The 23802-nt window shown below is 37.8% G+C and overlaps 1 protein-coding gene across 2 annotated transcripts in view; it reads right to left on the bottom strand.

Moving 5' to 3' along the window:
• LOC126752494 (neuronal acetylcholine receptor subunit alpha-7) overlaps positions 1–23802 on the bottom strand; it is a 239320-nt gene that overhangs the window by 186701 nt on the left and 28817 nt on the right. The window lies entirely within an intron of this gene.

Below are 23802 nucleotides of genomic sequence, written 5' to 3' on the forward strand. Positions count from 1 at the left end.
TTTTATTTTTCAAGCGGTTTGTTTAAAAATTGAGTTCTCTCATGGCCAGCAGTTCCACTTAGTGGTTCATTTAATATTTAGTAATGGTAAAGGGTTTTTCAATAGGGACGTTACAAAAGTAGACCGATAAGGAAAGAAATCGGCCAGTTGGTCCTTAACTATGCCGCACCAATAAGGTCGCCTGAATGCAATGAAACGCAAACGAGAAAGCTTATGATAATTCATATCTAACACCAGTATAGTAGATCCTTATGTTTCCAGTTAAGCAGCAATCCACAGGTGACTGCAAGAATTATTTCTGCGAAAACACCCCAGCAAGAGCTGCTTGGAGCGGAACCGCCTCCTAGGAACATAAAAAGGTCATTCCTCAACTAGGTCGACGACATCAGACAACACGCTGACCAGACTTCGGACGCAACTCACTTCCGACAAGCACTGGCTGCCATTCACAGCAACTTCAACGACTTGGAATGAAACCACCACTCATTGCAGACGAAGAGCTCGGGTTGCCGCGAGAAACGAGAGTGACCCTTGCGTAGCTTCGTTCTGGATATTGTAGCCGGTTAAGCTCCTACCTATCCCCAATAGACCCCGACATATCCAATATCGCAATTATTAAAACTAACTATCGAAATTCGTAGTCAGTGGCCTCAACTTTAAAAGCGCTACGTGTAATGTATGGTCCTGTCATATCAACAATTGAGCGTGTAGTGGCAAATTTTAATCCACAAGCACTGGCACGGGAACACTACAAAATGTTCCCGTGCCAGTGAGACGAAGAAGTGCTCGAAAGTCGAGAATATTGCTGCCGCTAGCGCATCAATTGAGGAACACCCAAATCAGTTTGACGCACGTCGTTCTCAAGCATTGGGAATCTCTGTGACGTCGTTGTGGTGAATTGTTGCGAAAATATCTTAGCCTGCATCCATACAAAATCAAATTGACGCAAGAACTGAAGCCACCAGCCTGACCACCAGAATCGTCGGAATTGGGCTGAGCAACAACTTGAAAATGATGAGGCTCATTTCTGGCTGAGTGGCTTTGAAAGTAAGCAAAATATGTATTATTTGTGAAGCAGTAATCTACACGTTCTCCATGAGCCACCATTCCGGTTGGTCCGGTTTATGGGAAGGCGGCGTCATTGGGCCGTACTTCTTCCGTGATGATGAAGACCGGCACATTACTGTGAATGGGAATCGCTATCGCTCAATGATAACCGAATATTTTTGGCCGGAACTGAATGATATGGACTTGGGCAATATGTAGTTTCGACAGGACGCCAAAGTTATAATCGATTTATTGAATACCAATTTTTATGAACGTGTTATCTCACGAAATGGCCCAGTCAATTGGCATTAGACTATTTCCTGTTCTTCTATGAAGTCAAGTCAAGGTCTGTGCCAGCAAGCTTTGCACGAACATCCAACGTGAAATTGCAACAGCATCGGCCGATTTATGCTTGAAAACCGTCGAGAATTGGTTCAGCGTCTGGACTTCTGCAAGCGTGCCCGTGATGGCGATTAAAAAGAAATCCAGTCCCATACATAATGGCATCGAATGTACTTTCACGGGAGTAAACAATTTCATTGATATCATTTTATTAAAAAAACTAAAACTCACAACAACGCTCTCATTGAAAAACCCCGTTATAAGCTAAGTTTCAAAAGGTTGGCAAGCAATAAAAAGATATGAAAAGCACATTATGTATATAGATAAATTTCATTACATATTTATTAAAATATCAATATTCGCACGACTTTTTAGTTCAAGACAATAAATTTTCCATTTTTCCGCGATAAATCAGCGCACAAATTTTCTAGCACTTTCTATATAAATTTAGTTTACGCATGTCACTGGAATTCAATTTAATTAAATGTGCGATAAATTAGAATTAGATGCGAGTGCAAGTGCATACATACATACATACTCCATTTATAATTATCCACACACTGCACATTGCGGTAATAACACATTGGGTGAGTAATTTGGTCGAAATGAATTTGGACTTAATTTCCAGGCAAACCAAAAGGCCAATGCTTACCTGCAACGAGAAGAAATATGGCATAAAATTTAGCAGTAGAACGCAATTAATCTCCACAATTAATTATAAACTTATTATCTTTCATTATATAGACGTACACATAACTCATTTGGGCGAATGTGGTCCACAAATTGACGTAATAGAATTCCAATTTACGCCAAAACTTAATTATACAATAACACAATTACCAATTTGACTATTTTTCTGTTTTTGTTCTACATTTAAATTTATATTTGCATTAGTATCTGTTTGTACTCATTTGACCAACCGGGCGTATGAGCAACATGCAGTCGGACTTGGACAATGTTTGAAATGCATTCGCATGTTCATTTGTATATGTGTGTATGTGCTTGTGGGTGAGTTAATTGTCCGTATTTACGGCGTACATATGCTGCGAGTGCGGAAAACGTCAACGAACCAATGTGGCTGCCACCACAGCCGTCGAAAGGTCGAATACTCTGTGGCCTGCATGCGGACTCACACAGCCACCCACACACGTACACGCAGACACAGTTAGAGCAACTAAACTGTGGTGGCAACGTGCCAATGAATTCCGGCTGGCGGCAGTGTGGCTAAAATGCGCATAAACATGCACCACAACAAAAACAACATACAAAATTCAAATAAAAAATGTGAAATAAAAATGTACGAAAAAACTCACTGCAGTAAATATACATACCGCATAGCAATGCTGTTTAGCGGTCAGCTGCTTAATATACAATAAGCTGTGGCCAACAACAACAACAAGCAAAACAAACTTATAATAGCGGCCGCGTGAGCAGTTGTGTGAAAAACCGTTAAATATGCATATTTCGTGCGAATTCACGCGCGTCATTAAAATAAAAAATAGTTTTGGCGTAAAAGCGCTCACCCAACTGACGGGGTTAACGCCCGCGGCAGCGTCAGTCGACATACGCCGGCCTTTCAACATATGCATATTAACTCATGCGTAAATTATTATGCGCCCAAAAGTATGCGAATAAATTTGCAGCTGAGCAATTTCAACAAAAATGCGCCATTCCGCTTGAAATATGGCTTCACCTGCAAACACGGCCCGAGTCGCTCGGTCTTTTCATATGCAAATGTATGCATATTGCATTATGTTTGCGCAATGATTTAGGTGCTGAACTGCAAGTAATGCCATAAGGTAACATAGTGTATAACTAATATATATCTCTGTCAGACATTTTATTTTTCTAAATATGCAAATTAATGCAGAAATGTTGAAAACTCATTTAGAAACAGCCTGAAAGTGGTTTGTATAAGATCTAGTGCAGTTAAATTGGTTTGATGGCATAAATTTTGTGTGATTACTAAATTTGGAAGGGTGTGATTGCCTAGCAATATGAATGGAAGATTGTGTAGAAGTAGCAGAACCAAAGTCATATAAACTTCCACATGATTTTCGTAGCAAATCATTTGTCTGAACTGCTGATCATACAAACTGAGCGATCACAATCAATTTCTTGTATGAAAAACATTTTGATAGGGTTGTCGAAAAAGTATTTTCGTATTTTGTCAATAGATGCCGTTGCAGTCAGTACCTCCAGTTCGAAATTTTTTTTAATTAAAAAAAAATATTAAATTCGGGGAAGTTGAAAGAAAGTTACAGCTGTTCAAAAATTAGTGAAAATAATGAACAAATTCGCTATATTTTGAAATATTTGTATAAAAAAGGAAGAAAACCACGCAAGCCACCAATAAAATTTGTGAAGTTGACGGAGACAATGCTGCATCTGTTCGTGTAGTACAACAATAGTTCATCCACTTCCGTTCTGGAAATTTCGATGTGAAAGTTGCACCTCGCTCTGGTCGACCTATCGTTGATTATCGGTAAAATTATGGAAAAGATTGACCAGGACCGTCACTTAAGCAACCATGACATCGTCCTTAAAGTCCTTAAATGGAAAACTTTTTTATTTGATAAGTTATTTCCAAGAAATTTAGCTCAGATTATAACCCAAGGAACTGGATTGGATAACTAAAACATATAGCTGCCATATAAAATGATATTTCTATATTAATTTTCTGCTAACAGTATCAAGGAAGTCACAGACTTTTCGTAATCTCTTAACTATCATACCTCAAAACTGATTTTCAAGTGCTCGGAAAAGCCATTTAGAATTCCCTCTAAGCACAACTCCATCAAATTCTTTTTTTATTGTCTCGCTGACCAATTTGTCACAACTCTCTTGGCACTTGCAGCGAATTTTTTTTGACTCCTTGACATTTCTGTGACTTATTTTACAGTTCACAGCATAAACACAACTATTTCTAACAGCTTTCTTGTAATACTCAAGTAAAATGTGCATAAATTTCCCATAACGTCTGCTCATGTTGCCGCCGACGCCCTGTGTGTCAAAGGACAGCAGGAAACTGTAAAAATATGAAAATTTGCATTTGATAACTACAACTTGGCTGCGACGCAAATTCATGCATATCATCTAATATATACTTACATATTATATATAAATGTATACGCATCTACAGAGCAAGGCAAACCGGTTAAGGCGCTTTGTAATCTTTCCATTTACATGCGCACTTTCGCAGCTAATAAAGTTGTGCAACGGGCGGGTGAAGACCAAAAGCGACGGAGCAATGTCGAAAATCTTCAAGGAATATCTAGAAAAATACACGATATTATATAATGCTAAACGCATTCAAATGCAGGCGCCACAAGCGCATCAAACTTTTTACTTTTTCCAAAGCAGTGCAACTGCAATCTGAGCGCGTGTGAGCTTGAGCGTGTAGCTGGCGGCTTTGGTGGTAAGCGTGCATGACCGCTTGCTAGAACGCATATGCGGGCGCTACTGCACTTGCAAAGCAGATTTTCGCCGTCGCTTTGACACACACACATACATTCATAATTACATGCATTTGTTAGCGCGCCTGTGTGCTGCAGGACGTCAGTTAATATTTTATTAAATCCTTGAGGACAACGCTTTGCATTGCTTACGAGCGTTTGAGATGGCGACTATTCTACGTTCCTTCATGCACAGTTGCGTTTTATCTCATTTTATCCTTGCTTTGTTGTTTTTGCTGTTGCCCAAAATGCGCTACTGCACATGTAATTCGTATGAAATAAAAATGGCATAAAATAAAGTAGCGCTAAAGCTGCTGGTAATAGGATTAAAAGCAAGCAGATACGCTGAGGCAAAACCAACAAGAGATAAAGCTCAGCGCGCTGTCTCTGCCTGCTGCTGCTTGCTCATAAGTAGCAAAAGAAAATACATTCTCCGAATAATATGGTCGGTCACACTTCGCTGCACTTGAATGCATTGGTCGGCATAGTGCCAAAAATGCCCAAGCACCGCCGCCCGCCTTGGTCCAGCTCACTACTTGATGGTCATCTGTGCGCATATGTAGCGTCATATTCGTATTGTGGTCACTCATATCCGCCGCCAGTTTCCTCATATTTCATGCATTTACATAAGTACCGTTGTCGAGTTGCCGTTGGCGAAATTTATACGCGACCGCCTTTCAAAGGATTAGCGCCGTTGGCGCGCCGAGAATGCACGCTATTAAGGATATGTTTGTGGCATATTAGAATCAACGTTTTCTTTTTGTGAGACCTTTCGTTGCATATGTGCATAATTTGGGTGGAATTTAAGACTAAATCAAATATGTACGGGCAAATCTTTTGAGTTTTTTGAATAAACTGAAATTGCGTGGACTTAAAACGCTTTTAGTCTATTATGAGCCTTACAAAAATAATATTTTTCCAAATTATTATTTAACCTTACTACGACATTACATCGATCCTCACTTCCCTCCAACACCTTACTCTAACCAAAGTCTCAATTATATCTCCTCCACAGCCAGAAGAGTATTTTAAATTTATGGTTTATGTTGCAAAAGAAGACTTTCAAGAAGACTAAATGTACGGTTAAGCAGTATGTACATAACATTAAGTGATTCCAATACCTGTACCGCAATATTACTCTGGAGCTCGTTGGCCGTGTCCTCAAGATAGTTAAGATATACCTTGCCTCATTACAAGCTACAGATTCCAATGGAACCACAGGTTATTGCTAAGTTGATGATCTGCGAAGGATAGGAAACGGCACCTAGATATCCGTACAATGGGTAAGTGCCAGAGCTTTCGTTGTCTTTTCTATCTTTCTTCTTTACTGGCGTAGACACCGCTTAAGCGATTATAACAGAGATAACAACTGCTGCGTCTCACTTCTGGGTATCTAGCCTTATAAGAGCTTCGCGCTAGTTCTCCTAGATACCAAAAAACTTCACAGACAGTTTTCTGATTGCTGCACTCGGTTTAGTTCAACAACACATCAAAGATGGGCACCATCAAAGAGCTCTGGTGGTTGAAAGAAGAGCGTTTATGATGCACATTCTGATGTTTTGTTTCGTGAATTTTGTTCCCATAAATGTTATATCTAAGATGTACCAAGCCCATCAACACTTCGTTGTCAAATTATCGATCAAATAATGGAAATATTCGGATCTTACCGTCGAACAAGCACTATTTCGATTACCCAGAAGCTAAGCATTGTATAAAAAACCGATGGAATTTATTTAAATAGAATTAGATACAAAAAGCAGCTCGATGTACTGGTGCCCCACAAGCTAACGAAAAAAACCCCATGACCCAAGTTTCTGAAGGTTTTTCTTCCTTGAATCCTCTATGTCGAATACTTTTGTGGGTGAAAAATGCATCTCAAGAGAAGGTTGTAAAATTACGCTCAAAATGGCAACAAGTTATGAAACAAAAACCAAACAAAAGCTGCTTGTAAGAAGACAAAGGTGAACCACTACTTTCAGCTTCAAACTTCCTTTTGAGATCGAGAGTAAAATGCCTCGGTTCTGACGTCTTAAGAAATTCAGGCAAGCGGATATAAATTAACGTTCCCATGCAGATTTGTGATTTGTTCACGGCACTTTGTCGGTATATGAGATCTTATTATAGAAGTTTGGTGCTGACCACAGAAAAAACTGTTTATAAAAGTGCAAGTGACATAACTATTTAGGGATCAGCCATATGACTTAACCTAAGAGTTATTTTCCTTTTTAGGTACTACAACTGTGGGTCGGTGTGAGTCGGAGATACAAAATTTTTCCAGTTGCGTCTTTCCTTTGCGAGGTTATAAAGTAGATAAAGGTCGCTATTAATTTTGTGCGCTTACTTCAGTTGTCCATTCATGGGTCTCGAATCGTAAGAGATTTTCGCTGGAGTATCATTTTTCATGCAGTCGATATAGCCTCCTTGAACCTTTATCCGCTTAACTATATTCATGTCACTACAGAGCTCACACAATTCGTGATTCCATCTTCTTCGATATACATCGCTCACGCGGAACTTCTGAGATCTTGCGGAGAATAGTTCTTAGGGTGTAAGAGGGATGTAGTAGCTCTGAGTACATATAAAGCCGCAGATGAGCTACCATATTCAATCCTTACTCAGAGACTTCTGCGTCCGTCGAATACCACGGACAATATGAACAACTACTAAGATGCGGTAACCAACCGGCATGGAATTCAGGGCCATGGCTAAAAAAAGGACAACCTTAATGAGACCGCTCTGAGATAGTAGATTTAAGGCCGCTGCATGGTTGAAGCGGCTGTCCACCGGGAGGTGCGGCTACAAGTGGACTTCTGTCTTGAAAGAAGCGGCTCGGTATGTAAACGTTATCAATGCATCTTGCTTTCCAGATTTTATTGTGGTAGTAGGTTTGAGGCTAGACACGTAAAAAGGTAATTCCAATCAAAAAAATTAAAGGTTCAGGGATGTTATAGTGAATTCAAGAATAATTGAGTAAGTCATAAATATTTTCAAAAATTATCACAAATATCTTGTGCTTTTCATATTTCTTGCGAGCACAACAAACTACACCTAGGAAGAGAAAGCAATTGTAATAAGCAACATATCGGTTGTTGCTATTGTTTATTTGTTAAATGTCACCATATTTACGACTAAACAAATTTGCAATATTCTTCATTTATCATTGCATAAATATCCATAAATATTTTATGTGAACGAGAAATGGCAACCTGCAAAGTGCAACTGCTTCTGCTTGTATTCGTGAAATTGTTGCAACATAATTTATTAGAAAGCGGACACACGTACTTTCGTGAAATAAGAAATGATGAGCAAGCCATAAATATGAAATGTGAAATTGGGTGCGGAAATGAAGTGTAGCACAGTGTAAAAGAAATAATATGCAACGCCAGAAAAGCAATAATGCTCATACACATACAAATCAATAATTCATTTACAGCAAGTGGAGCTGCCACCCGCTTATACATAATTCAGCATATATCCAGTACATATGTATGTAAATGCAGCATATGTATGTTGCAACAGCACATAACTGTACAAAAATATAACAAATATTAACCACCAGTTGCATGAATGGCGGCGACAGCTGCGCTGCTGGCAAACGCTGACCGCGCGAGAGAGCGCATGTGTATGTGTGTGTGCTTGACAATGTGCAAAAATTTCAAAAAGAAAAATACGAATTCGTTGCAACCTATTTGAAAAAGCTGCCAGCCGTGAAGTGAAAATTACAGGGGCAGCCGAGTTGCATGGAAAATGTGGCATTAGTTGCAGTTTTTGCAAGCCACAAGCCACAGGCAACACTGACACTAATTCGCGCACACACACACACAAACCAATAGTTAGCAGACAAGCCTGCATTTCATATTACTTCCGTTCCAGTCACTTGCCATTCACCACTCGCCTTGCCACCACTCACGGAAGTGGCCAGCGGCGCAGTGCACATCCTTTGCTGTTGCATAGAAAAACAATTTGCATGTATGTGGCATGCCGAGCAGAAAAGTTACAACGCCACAAAGTGAAAAATGCGTTTTTGTTTACATTAAAGAAATTTCATTGTTCTTACGAACGAACACAACGGCACACACACACTTGACTGGTATGCAGCGCACACCGCCTTTCGAGCCTTTACCTACTTACTTGCATGTTTCAGCGTGTTTTGCCCGTAAATTTGCTGTACTTGAGCTACTGCCCCACCTGCCGCTGTCACTTTGAGCCACTCACCGCATTTGGGTTTCCTTGTCTGTGAGACACCTGCAACTGGTTGGCGCCAGCACTTAGAAGCCTTGACGAGTCAAGCAAAGAAATGCAACTCAGCTACAGACCAAACAACACCAACAAGCACATCCAAAAGACATGCAAACGACACGGCATTTCACACTTTTTACCATTTTAATTGTGAGCGAGTAGGAATAAGCTGTTATACTCTGGATTTTATACAAAAGTGTAGTCATATACAAATATATACAGGGTGCGTATAAAAACTTTTAAATGAGATCTCTAATTGTCAAAATGTCTCAGAATTGAAAAAAAATTATTATTGAAGCATAGATTAACATTACCGAGTGGTTGAGCCTGTAGCCATCGTTCCCATGACACTCGGGTGCACGAAAGAAGTTGGAAGCTCGAATTTATACCCGTCGAGCGACCAACCGATTTCGACTAAATTTAGTGCTTATCATTCTCCTCAGATTCCTATGTCACAGTGTAAAAATGAGCGAACTCGGACGACATCCACGGCTACCTCCCATATAGAACAATTTTAAATTCCATTTGATTCTTTCATGTTTAGGGAAACAAATCAAGAAGTAATAATTGTAACGGGATAAAATGTTGCACTAATAATTTCTTTAAAGTAGCAAGCTTATGATCAAAAATTGTCCAAATCCAAGCAAAACCGTTCACCACTCTTGGTACCGAATATTTAAACCCCGGTACCTATAATTGAGTTTTGATCGAAAATGTCGGTCAATGTAAGGGATATACAATTGAAATTCAGAAAGAATTCTTTCCTGACAATAGTAAATTTGTGTATCTAAAATGAGCCCCCATATTTCTACTCTATATATACCTAACATATACCTAATATACAGAAAATCATATAGAGATTATTGCTCGTAGAGTTTACAAGGGAAATTTCAATTTCAATAAAAGGCGAAGAACCGTTCAGAGGTTCTTTAAAGCTTGTGGAATCCCTTCCTTGACAAATATCCGTAAGTCGGAAATCACAGATAGCTGCAGAGACTGGTCTGAAGACTCTGGCTACAAAGACTGTTATTATATGTAGGTTTCCTTTTATATTTCAGAATTTGGCAAACCTGGTTTTGCATCTGGCAACTCACAACTTTTTCGTAAAGCTTAACATTTTCAATGTTAGACGTACTCGGGATGTTTTCCCATACGAGCACTATTGCTGTGTGTTGTTAACAGTAACTTAAAATATTCACCTTGGGTATAAAGTCCAACTAAATAGAGAACAGCAGCGCGCGATTGTTTTATACAACTTTTCGTTTTGACATACGAACGCTCTTTGTATTGTTTACAGTAACTTAAAATATCCATCTCTATCAAAATCTTCGCACGATAATTTTTTACAACTTTCGAAGTGGTCTAACTCAGCACCATTCAAAGGAGCGAGTACAGCTTAACGACATAGAAAATATACTTAAATTTTCACTAATTTTATCAAACAAATATTTGCCTTAACCTTCGTTCGACAAAGTAATGCTCTAACATCTTTCTTGTTTGACTTGCTATGGTATATAAAGTTTGTCGCGAAACTTGTAATATCCACAAGGTAACATCAGATAAAATATAAAGATATATGAATAATCAGCATGATGAGCTGAGTGAATTTAGCCATGTCCGTCCTCCAGTCTTATATACCCAAGGTAGTTCCTAGGTTTCCAAGATACTGATGTGAAATTTCGTACACATCATTTTCTCTTGAAGAAGTCGCTCTGTGTCGCCGACATCGGATTACTATTTGATATAACATGGTAGCTGCCATCCAAACAACCCGATCGAGCTGAAGCTCTCGTATGGAAAACTTTTTCATTTGACAAAATGTCTTCACTAAATTTGGCATAGAAGATTATCCTAGAAAACTCTATGATCTTGGAACATTGAATTGTTCAGATCAAGCTGGTATAGTAGCTGAAGCTCTCGTATGGAAAACTTTTTCATTTGACAAAATGTCTTCACTAAAATTGGCATAGAAGATTATCCTAGAAAACTCTACATTGAATCAAAATCAAGTTATGGTATGGAAAAATATGAAGGGTATCAAAGCTTCGAAGCAACCGAAGTTAACGTATTTTTCTCAGTTTTTTACTGCATCGCACAAGTCTACGCATTCATATTGAAGCGCTGATATAAATTCTGTATGCGTATATGTATGTATGTACAGCTACACCACACCCAGTTCATCCAGGGACTCTTACAGCAAGTACCCAGTTTTGCTGCCGACTTAACCGCTTGTTGTTACTGTAAATGGGTATGGTATAAATGTATGGCTGTGTGTGCGGCAACAAATAGAAAAATCGTTGTTGTTTGTCCTCATTGCTGTTCCCCATTGTTTTTCTTATTATTGTTGCTGGATGCCGCAGTATTGCATGCAGTTGACCTATTTCCGAGCGTTGCAAATTAAAAAAGAAGCACACAATCACACATACACACACACCGACTGCAATAACAATAACAACAATGGCAATGGTGTACAACAATGAGAATGGCAAATATGCTAAGAAGAGTTGCAACAATTTATGCAACAAAAACAATGTAGCCCAAAGACCGCAGTGGTTGTTGCCAGCAAATACAAAAACAAAGCAACAACAACATTCAATAAGGGAGGGGAAGTTCTGCAAAATGTTGCAACAACCACAACAACTAAAGCGTGGCGCACTTACATACAAAGTTGCTGGCGCGGTCGCAGCTGAGCGGGTGTGGCAAGCAAAGTAGATTGGTATTCACAATAAGCGGCGGCAAAGGCAAGTAGTGGTGCGCTTTGTAAGCTCCGAAGTGAGTAAACAACACTGCTTGGTGCAAAGTATTGCAAATTCGCAAAAACTTTTATTCGCCTGGATTGTGGCAAACAGCGACAAGCGCACGCGGGGAAAAACGATTCCAAAATGTGCGAGTATTATTTTTGGTTGCAAGCAATGTTTCCTGGAACAAACGGCTATGCATTTTAGTTTTACTGCAATTTCGTCAGGAATTTGGCATTTTTTTTTGTTTAAACGTTGCTTTGCCTATTTGTATGTAATATGCGAGCTTTAGCAGGAATTCTTCGAGCATTTGTTACGAAATTTAAGGTTATGTGCGAAAATAAAGTGTAAGTAATGGAACTCTGTATAAAGAGATCTTGAGTTGCACTTGCAATTCCCTTCAAATGGGAGGTAGTTCGATCGATGAGAACTTGTTAGAAAAGAAGAAGAAATAGAGAAGAGCACTACCTCGGAACTCTATTTTGGACCAATGAGAAAAAAAAATATTTTTGGAATAGTTAAAAGCTTCCCTAATTTCGAATTTTAGTTCTACATAATTAATGTACTTTAGAAACCGGGGATTAATTGTGGAAAATCTTGGTTTCCCTTGAACCCGTAGCCGATCTTCAAGAAGATCTCCGAAAAATTTTTCATGCGATGAAAAAACTTTTTCCGCTTCAAGGTATCTCAAATAAAGGATTCAAAATCGAAAAAAATTAGTACTAGAATAGATAAAGACAGGTAATGATCGAAATACCATTCCCAGTTATCACAAAAAAGGAAGGTCGTTTTTTGATTTTTGCAAAAACTTACATTTCAGAGTGGCTTAAAATATGGAAATTATTCTCAAAAATCATTACTTCAATCAATACCTGAAGAAACATATCTAAGAAAGTCATGTAAATGTCTCAAGTCGTCCAGCCGTTCCAGAAAAGTTTTCTTTACCGACTCTGAAAACAGCGTTTCTACAACAACGCGTTTGAAGTTTTAAGAGTCAATTAAGGTGGCTATAAGAAAATCTACGCTCATATATCTCAAACAATTTGTTGTATTAACTGTAAATTTTGGATAATATTTTCAAATGTACTATATTCATATATGGAAAACACAAAATAAATGTTTTGAAATTCACAACTTATAACCGCTTAAGTGCCTATGGAGATCAGAAATCCCTTAAGCTTTTGACTTTTGCTTAGTCCTAACCGAATGTTGTATGTTAAGTATCAGTTGAAAAAGTTCTTGTTTTATATTTATTTTATTATAACTTAGAGTTTAGCTCATGGAGAACAGAAGTGGATATACCCCTTAAGCACCTTCACTATTAGTTAGTCCCGGCTAAATTTTATAAATAATGTATCTGTTGAATAAAATTCTTTTTTTCATATAACTCCCTAAGCACTTTGACTTTTGGTTAGTCCTAACCGAATGTTGATGTTTTTTTCATGTTTCCCATTACATTTAAACTCTAAGCTCGCGGGTATCACAAGTGAATATATGTAACTCCCTAGGCACTTTGACTTTTGGTTAGTCCTAACCGTATGTAAGTATCTGTTGAAAAAAATTCTTTCTTCCTATTTCCCCATTATATTTAAGCTCAAATCTCATGAGGATCACAAGTGGATACAACCTTAAACTTTTGGTTAGTCCTAACCGAATGTTGTAGAAGATTTCACTTTAATATTTTATATAGCTTTTTTAACTTTACACTCATGACAATCACAGCCACATAACCACAATAACTTCATCGTAAGTAATTTAAAAAAATATAAATATTTTCCTACTACACACACACACCGCTTTTAATTAATTCGATTACAAAGGACAATTCTTATTTCTGTAATCCTTGTATCCTGTTCTTCCTAATAACAAAGTTAATTGATGGCGCTGCCACTTCAAACACCCTCCACTCACCAACCGCCGCCAACCACTTCAGCCATAACCATGCTGAGCCGCCCGTTGGATGAACTCCCCTTCATTTATAAGTGTTTGTTGTTTTGCTTTTGTATGCCCCACAATTTGTTGCAAACACATTCTTTTGTTGTTAAATAAAATTGTAAACAATTTATTGTTTCATTGTTGCTACTCGAGGACTCGCCGTGCATGTGTGTGGTTGCGTATGCGTGTGCACTCGCTTTGTCCTTCGCTGTTGTCATTGGATTTTCGCTTTCTGATATTTTATTATATACTTGTTACATAGTTGCATTTGTATTGTTTTATTTATTTTGCTGTTATCGTTTTGTTTTTACAAGTGTCATCACACACAAACACATACGTACTTATCAGTATATAGCCTTTTTGCAATTTTTTCGCTTTCATATCTCAATGGAGATTTGTTTTCTTCGCAATCGTTTATTTTGAGTGCAGATTCCAGTGCTGCTCTTTGTCATATCTGTGTGCGGTTATTAATAATAAATACAAATTTTTATCAACACTTTCATAAGCGTTCGCAGCGAACAACATGTTTATACGAGTATATGTTGCTGCATGTGAGCAGCAAATAGTTGCGCTAAACGAGAATTGTGCACCGAAGCATTAAATTTTATACAGTTCGTACTTTTTTCGCTCTTTTTCTAAAACAAATTGCATAAAATATGTTCGCAAAAGGTGAAAAGTGAAAATGCTGCATTTTTGTGTCAGATTTCATTGCTTGAAAAGTATGCAAAAATAATATGATAAATTTCAGAGAAGAAAGCGCCTTTGCAAAAACGAAAAGTATCGAATTTTCACAGTTAAAAATTGTGTGTCAGAGCAATGAAACTCCACAGGAAATATAGTTTGTGTATGTGTGTCATTACCAATAATTTATATGCAGATATTTTCTGTTTGTTATTAAAATGTCACATAGTATCAAAGATATCGCTATTAAAAAATAACTCGTTGGTATAATTTTTGTTTATTGAAATGAGCGCGCTCGGCACATTATTGCTGAAAATCAATATGCTTATGAATTGTTGCCGAATTTTGCCATAACTGTGCAAATAAGGTAATTTTTCATAACATTTGCCATGTAATTGTCGACTAGTTTTGCTAAATTTGTAATTTCGCTAAACATTTAATACCTAAATCTGCAGCGAAAATCATGGCGCGAGCCATTAAACCGCCTATAATAGACACAATGTATATTGAAATATGGTACAGATTAGTGAGCTTTATTCACACACTCAAAAAAATAATAACTTTTTGGTCTCATAAAATTTTTAGATCAATATTTAATGCACACAAATATACTTTTACTATGTATGAAGAAAGTATTTTTCATTAGGCAGGCATATTTTTCGGCAAAAGTTTGGATCCTTACTGTCATTACATGCGATCCGGGTGGGTATTAGTACCGGCGATACATGTTAAAAGTACTGGAACAATTCTTATGCTTCCCTGCAGACCATCTACAACTCATCTAAGATATCTAGGATATTCGCAGTTCAATGGACTAAATGAAGGATGAAAATCAGGTATCAAGTCGCTCAAATCAAACTAAAACTCCATTTGGCAGGACTAAGGAAAATATGGCCAGTATAACTTAACCTATTATAAATTAAGGTTTTTCAATACATCTGTTGAATCTACAACTATTTTCAAGCATTTTTTCCTCAAAATTTGTAGGTTGTTTTAAGAAAAATGTGTACACTAGTATTACCAAAAGTATTGCACACCAAACCAACTGCGCCAACTTGGTGACCACGAATGAATCCAGCTAATTTTCGATATGCTGCTGTAATGGAAAAACGTCCAATGAAGGCGTTCTGCATCGACCGTCGCAAATTGTAGTCAGAAAACGCAAGGCCTGAGGTATAAGGCGGGTTAGGCGAAACTTTGGAGGTGTTTTTCCAAATAAAATTGCACCGTTGTTGCAACAAGTGAAAAAATAGCAATTGATGCCTTGGACTAATGGAATTCCTTCTTTTAGTCATAAGACAGTTGGCAAGTTTCCGTTTCTTTAAAATTGGTCCCGATTTTGCATTTCTTTACCAGAGACAAGTGGAAAGGGGCTGGTCTAAACCATCATCGAATGGAATGTGATATCTCTTCAGCCAAATTAGGTACTAGAATTGTCTCATCTTCCAGACCACTACAGTGTCTTTCAAGCGGAGTGCACATCAATTAAAAAACCTTCTCTTTCTGGCAAAGAATTTGTTTACAACACGGATAAAATTTGTACATACAGATAGCCACCCGACTTTGAAACTAGTAGAGTCTATTAGGGTTTCGTCAAAGTCAGTGGAAGAATGTCTTGATCTCTTAGTGGATATAATATCCTACAAGGTCTGTCGCAAAAGAAACAGGACTGTTAAAAAAACAACAAAATATTAATATTTCTCAAAAGTTATATTTTTTTATTCAAAGTAGTTTCCTTGTGTTTCAAAGCATTTCAAATAAGTGTTTAAGGTCATTTTTCGGAATGCTCTTGAGAATATCGGTCGTCGCCTTTTGGATAGTTGAAATGTCCTGAAACCAGTGTCCTTTCATGGGCAAATGAAGTTTTCCAAATAGGTAAAAATCACAGGGTGCCAGATCAGGTGAGTAGGGTGAGTGATTAATGGTTAATATGGAGTTTTTTGTCAAAAAATCAGTGACAAGCGCCGACCGTTGACACGGCGCATTATCGTGCAACAGGCGCCAGGACCCTGCCTCACGGTATTGTGGTCGAGCACGACGAATGCGTGACAACAGACGCTTCATAACACCAAGGTAAAACACAGCATTAATCGTTTGGCCAGGTGGGACGAACTCTCGGTGTACAATACCCTCGGAATCGTAAAAGCAAATCAGCATTGTCTTTATTTTTGACTTCTGAAGACGACCGACTTCTGATCGTCACAGAGGTCCTCACGACCTTTTTGAAATCGCTTAAACCACTCATGCACATTACTACGGGATAGGAACTAATCACCATAAAATTGTTTCATCTTTTGAAATGTTTCAGTAAAGGTTTTCCCAAGTTTAAAACAAAATTTAATATGTTCTCTTTGTTCAAAATGCATTTTACGACCGATGACCAAAAGCCGCTGTCACTTTTTGATCGATAACATCGATTGTAGTTATCCGATTGTCTTAAAATTTTTACGAAATGTCAACAAGAGATCAAGCTTTTAATTTCATATACGCACCAATAGGTGGCGCCACCAGAAGCAGTTATATTTAAAAAGTTCTGTTCTTTTGCGACAGACCTTGTATTTAAAATAAACCTGCAATGGGTTCCAGGACACAGGGATATATCTAGCAACTGTGTAGCTGATGAACTAGTCAGAACAGACACCACCTTACAGTAAGACTGCGGAAATGTTATAAAACTTTTAACCCTAACTTGTTGACCAAGCAGGCAAACGTGGGCTGAATGGAATCTGTATAATTACAATTCAAAAGCATTGACATGAGAACTACAGTAGGAATGCTAACAAGTCACTGTCCAATTGGCAGACACGTCAGCACACTAGGAACACCATATAATGACAATTATAGAGACTTTCAGGAGGTAGAAGAAGAAAATATTATAAAACATCTTTTCAAATGCAAGGCTCTTTATAAGAAAAGAAACGCAACTATTGGATTATTGACGATGTTTCGGAAGTTGCACAGATAAAACTTTTTGTACTAATGAACTTGACCAGAAGCACAGGGTGTTTCAGAGACGACACATTAAAGTTTGACAATGGGAGTTCTAAAAGCTTATCAGCTCTACCTACCGATCTAACTCTAGTTTCCCATCTTCAAATTTTTTTGGCCAATATCACCATTTTTAAATCGTGTATACTCTTTAAGCACGTTTGCTCAGTTAGAACATGCTCACCACCATAAACTTCGATGATATCGATACCAGTAACCGATATTGCTTCACCAGCCTCATTTCTCCAGCCCAAAATCAACGCAAAACAGTGACACGTTATGTATGCATTTTTTTTTGGCAATCACGTGTGGGTTCTCAAAACCCCAAAAGTGGCAATTTTGGCGATCAACAAACCCATGAAAGTAAAAATGTGCTTCATCATACCTAGGATGATTTTGCTCAAAAATCATAATTTGTTGTTGAAATTTTATACGTATATTGTTCAATAATGAAGACACATTGTACTATCGTGCATCTCCATTCCTAAGCCTACACTATCAGCTGTCGGGTGGCTTTTTAGGGTTTCTGTGCCAATTGCGGCAAATTTATGTAAATTGTGCTGTAATTGTGGGACACCCTTCATAGTTTCTGTCATTCTGTCAACGCCTCTCAATTGCAATCGGATTTATATTTGCCACAACTGCAGTAATTTATTGGAAATCACAACTTCTTAGCAATTATCGACGCAAATGATTGATAAATATTTTTAATCTATTTTAATTAATAATGATCCACAAGATTTACATAAGAATTAAGAGATCTGCAATAAATAAACACAAATTAAAAATGCGCACATTTATTAAACCGTTAAATGCGCTTAGCACATATTCCTGCCGCCGCAATGGCTGCCGCGTTGCAGACAATTTTGCGCGCCACCAATATGCGTGTGTGTTGGTGTTTGTTTGCGTAATGCGCAGAAATGATGATGGCGATTCATAATTTACAAGCCAGCGATTTTCGAGTATGTTTTCACTCATTTGCATTCATTATGGGCGCACTTAATAATTCAGAAATCGCAAAATGCATTTATTGCACATTTACACAGTGGATCAAGCCTATCTGCAGGCGCTCACACGCATTTACATACATGTATGTACATGGCATATAAAAGTGTGTTGGTAGATATGAGTAAATGTGTATGTATGTGTCTGTGTTGGAACTGGCATACTTTGCACGGAGTTACGCGAAAGCAGCACACACATAATTTACTTATTTATATATGTACATACTCACATGCATGCCTACAGTTGCATAACTGGTAACGGCACTTAACTGCTAGGGAAATGCAACAACACCAAACTGCATTGCCGGTCAGCAGCATTACGCGCGCACGACCCAGCAGCGACTGAGGTGGAAATCTCGAGGCTCAAGGTGCAGCAGCAGCAATGCAGACAGGGCCGGGCATCAGCGCAAAGGAAGCGCTGATAAAAGCGACTCATAAATTTTATACATTTACCTTTCAGAAGCATAAAGCAGCCCGGGCGCCGGTGTTGAAAGTGAGGCGCGAAAGCGCCAATGGAAGGATATAGAACACGGAAAATATGGTCAAAGCGAACTGTGTGGCGCAATGGCCATTGGCCGCTGGGACGCTACGGTGCAGATCCCTTAATGCGGCACACGAAAGCCGGTTGAAAATTTAATTTGCGCAATTAAATATAAATGCGCAGAAAAAATCGCGTGTTCGAAGGGGGAAGAAACGGTCAGACACACGAAGCTGAAGGCGCGGCCTCACGGTAAGAGGGCGGGAACTTGGCTTTGCAATGGATAAAGAAATCGGGGCAATTTGTTGCGCGAAAAGTGAAGTGCTGCCGACGACGCGTTAAGTGGCGAGTAAAGTGTAATGGAATGTAAAGTTGCTGCTGGGGTGGACAGGCTACCGAAAGTGGGAGCAGAAGTGCTATAATTTTTTTTCTGAGCAAGAAACAGAAGTGGAGAAACTGACCCAGTTACTTTACAACAATTTTTTTTATTTTATAAATCTTTTTTGTCGCGGCCCTTGACGCACTGCCCTTTGTGTGATGACTGGCAGTTACTGTTATTATTATTGTTATGGCTTTGCAGTTTGCAACTAAATTTAATCTAGTGTTATCGGTGATAATTTTTTATTGACTGCCTGCAGGATTATTAGGCTCATTAGAGTGATCTAAGTTAGGGAAAGACAAATATTATACAATTTTGAAAATTTACGGGTACAACGTCAATATTTCTTGTAGCGACGAATATTCCCAAAAAAAAGCTTCACTTATTCCGATCTAACTTTATGCACCAAAAAATCTATAACTAACAGTTTTCAAGCTCTAGTTATCGTTTTTTATTGTTTGTTTACTTTTTGCTCTAAATGCATTTTGTTTTTAATTTCTTTTTCATTTTTTGCGCTGTCTCGCTTGTCACACAATTCGACCGCAAGCCAATAAATTCAACTTGAACCAAGTTTGACTGGCAACAGCATTCTTCACATACACATTCACGCACACGCGGATATTGCCACACTCACACTTCCCCAGCGACCTCTGTTTGACTTAAAAAGAAAACATATTTCACCAACCAGCCGCAGAAAATTCATCCCTCGCTCACTAAGCTCAAAAACTCAGCGTCAAACAAACTCTAAGCAACCAAGCAAGTCCATGTCCTTGGGCAACTTCCCACGCGCTGCAAACTTCATGAACAATGTCTACATACACACACACGCACATTAGCTGTGTATAAGAAGAAAGTCGTGCAAAACACAAAATGAGTGGCAACAATAGCGGAATCTTCGGTTCAACTGGGGATGAAGAGCAACATGAGCAATACAGCATCCAAATAGATGTGTATACGTTTGTGTGTATGCAACAACTGGGACTCATTTCCCTTATGTATTCCGTAAATATTTCGGCGATTCTCGCATACCCACCACAAGTTTGTATGGTATTTGTGGATAAACTCAGGCGTATATATATTTTTCTGTTCAATTCAGTGCAGGCTGTCAGGCGAAATGAAGGCGATATATAACCACATGCATTATATCTGCGTACATATGTGAATACAATAAAATTCGGTACTGGAAACAGCCTTTTCGCACAGCCAAATTAATTTAGTACATTAAGATTAAATGAGAAACCAGTTTTTGCCTTTTCGCACAACCGGCTACTCGTTTAGCGATCCGCTGTTATACTTGTTTGTGTACTTGAATTTCTATTTTTTCTGTTCATTAGAATTCATCAACTGATTGCTATTTTATCAAAGAACACAACCAAATATTCAGCCGAGACAACAACCAACAGAGTTTAACCCAGCCAAATTTACAATGTGGGCAACAACCAGCAGAGTTGCTTTCTAGTTTTAACTCGATTTCAATTCGATCAAGAATTAATGTACTAAAATAAGATTTTTATTTTGTATGGCAAATCGATCTAAATTTCTGCTTTAGTCGAGCAAACCGCGTTAATTTATCAATTAACTCCATGGCGAAACGGCTATAAGGATATGTAGGTTCCAGTTGATAAGCATTTCATTGATTGCGAACTGCCCAAAGCCTTTAAAATAATATTTTCTATGGCACTTTGGTCCGTTTTCCCAATATCTGGTTAGCAGGCAAATATCAGTTAAGTTCTGGTTAAAAAAGTTCCTTCACCGAAGGAAGTAGTTTTGGTTAAGTTAACCATAACTTAACTGATAGATTGGTGTAAATCCGATATTGATGAAAGGGCCCTTAGTCAGTGAAGGGACTCGGAATACATTGGATGCAAATTGTGTGATACCTATCAGATAATCCCACCTTTCTATATCACTTAGTCATGGTTAAAGGGCTGAAGAAGAATAATTATGCAAATATGAAGGTTGCTTATATTCTAAGATTAGAGAAAAAAAGTAAATATTATTACTACATAAGATCGCTTTATTGGGTTTAAAAATATTCTCCATTAAGATCTATACACTTCTTCATGGCTTTGAACCAATTTTCGAAGCACTTTTACGACTCTGAACGTTACCCTCTTAGTTTATTTTTTACATACGGGAATAAAGAGAAGTCATTCAGCACCTGTCACGATATAATAGATGTGTTTCGAAGCATGCGTATCGTATTTTTAACATGTCTCTTAACCAATTGAGAGGACGCATTTTTTTTGATGAACTATGTGGGATCCAACGCGAGCCAATTATTTTTGCTGTCGAATGTTTATACAATATTGAATGTACGTTGGTCCCACTGATTCCTAAAGTTGTCTCAATCTCACGATCTTGCAATTTCAGTTTGCGATTTAATTCCATATTTTTGCCGAGAAGTATATTTTAAGTTACTGTAAACTACACAAATAGCGCTTGTATGTCAAAACGTTCTGAACATAAATAACATGAAAAATTTCTAACTTTACTATAAAGTTGTGAGTTGCCACTCTACTAAATCCATCTAAATAAAATAATAATAATCCATGTCATATACATGCAACACAAAACAAGGTGTGTGAAAAAAGGGTATTTGGCAAATCCGAAGGTGATAGTTAACCTTTACTCAAGTGAAAAAATAAAGATACCTGTCCGAAGAAAATTTCTATACATCCATATCTTAACCCATGTCTTGACAGTAAAAAATTATATTTTTATATAAATTTGTCTGTGGTCATCAAAAGTTAATTTAAAAATGTCCGTTGTTTTTTGGTTGGAAGTATTTTGAATTGTACATTTGTGGAGAGGTGGTCTACCCATTACTATTTTTTTTGTCATGTCTTAGAATGGGTAACATTAGATTTGTTCCTATCTTTGGATGTCACGTGATAAGGAGGAAGTAAAAATATTTAAAAAGTGATCAGAATTTTTCACGTCACCAGACGAAAATCCAATAAAAAATGTTTGTGCTTTGTTGAAAGCCAAAATATAAAGAAAACATTTAACGTCAAAAAAATATATCCAGCTGCTACTACAAAATATCTGGATTTTGCTTCCTGTGGAATATGCCGAAAATTTTGTTGCAAGTTACCAGTAAAGAAATCAGGCTATAACATAATAATAGATAATGCGGGAGTTTGGAACAACCATTGGATAAACGTCTCTTGTAACAAAACAATGTATGATATTTTCTATAATGAAAAACATTTTACCAATAAAAACTACTTACACTTTGCAAAATGAAAACTTTATATTTTGATCACACTGAATTTTCAAACAGTGAAGTGTAATGGCTCTATACATATATAAATCTACTCAAAATATTTTGACATAAGGCTAGGGCGAAATACTTGAGGAAAGTTGAGTGAACGATGTCTAATTTATTTTTTGTACAATTACTAGCCTCAAAGTTTGTACATGTATTGAGGCACGGCTCACCTTAAGATATTTTAAGCTACGCTTTTATAATGCCACACATTTCATTTCAGAATATTTCTCATTAATTTACCGCTCCCCTTCCCATTATATGCTTATATCTTCGTTGCCTTGGCATAGAAAAAATAATAATTTCATTTAAATTACTAAATGCGGCAACGCAATGCCCAAAGCCGTCATCACCCCGTCGCCTATTAAACGCCACCCGCTGCTCAAAACGGTGTTCCATGCTTCGCCTTATTTCTTTCTACTTTCAGTGACGCTTTTGAAGGCGTAAACGATGCGTAGCAATTGCCGGTTGTCACACAGCGATTTCCGTTAGAAGTTGGCGCGTTCACTGTACGTTAGCTTAAAGAAAAAGTAGGCGAAAACCACCGAGGGGGCAGGGTAAGCAGGCAATTGGAGACGAAAGCGCGCTGCATAGAAATTTAATCAAAATATGAAAAAATATATTTTTGAGACGCGTTTGGCATGAATGAGAAGTGTGGCTGATAACATTTAGCTGCATACTTGTATGAAAGCGCTTAAATAATACTTTATGCAGCAAATGATAAAAATTTAACGATTTTGATTTTGTGTTTCATTTTTAATTATTCGTTGGAAAAAATATGAATAAAATCCCCAACATAAACCGAAGTAAGTAAATTATATAAAAAGTATGCTCCATCACAATGCACCTGCAGCCGCCAACAGCGATGGCGGTAGCACTCTATTATGTCAATATTATTATATTTTGTATGTGTGCGTGTGTGCCATTCTTTTTATTATTTCTGCGCGTTGGCGCGACTATTGTTATCAGCGCGCCAAAACATATATACGCGTATGAATAATGTGCCACATACCCAAGCACACACATGTATACATGGATCCCATTTATGTGCAACAGCTAGAACCTTCCTTTCATTATGTCACTTGCACAAATTTCTTTTGTTTTGCTGTGGTTTTTGTTTTAACTTTCTACTTTGTTGCATTCTGAAGTTCTTCCTTATTGCTTTCGCTTTTGTATGCCACGGCAAACAATGGCATCGAGAAAGTTGTAATTCTCGCCAGTGTGTAGCCTATAGAAATATTACAT

This window comes from Bactrocera neohumeralis, chromosome 3 (assembly GCF_024586455.1).
Source record: "Bactrocera neohumeralis isolate Rockhampton chromosome 3, APGP_CSIRO_Bneo_wtdbg2-racon-allhic-juicebox.fasta_v2, whole genome shotgun sequence".
NCBI classification, from domain to species: domain Eukaryota; kingdom Metazoa; phylum Arthropoda; class Insecta; order Diptera; family Tephritidae; genus Bactrocera; species Bactrocera neohumeralis.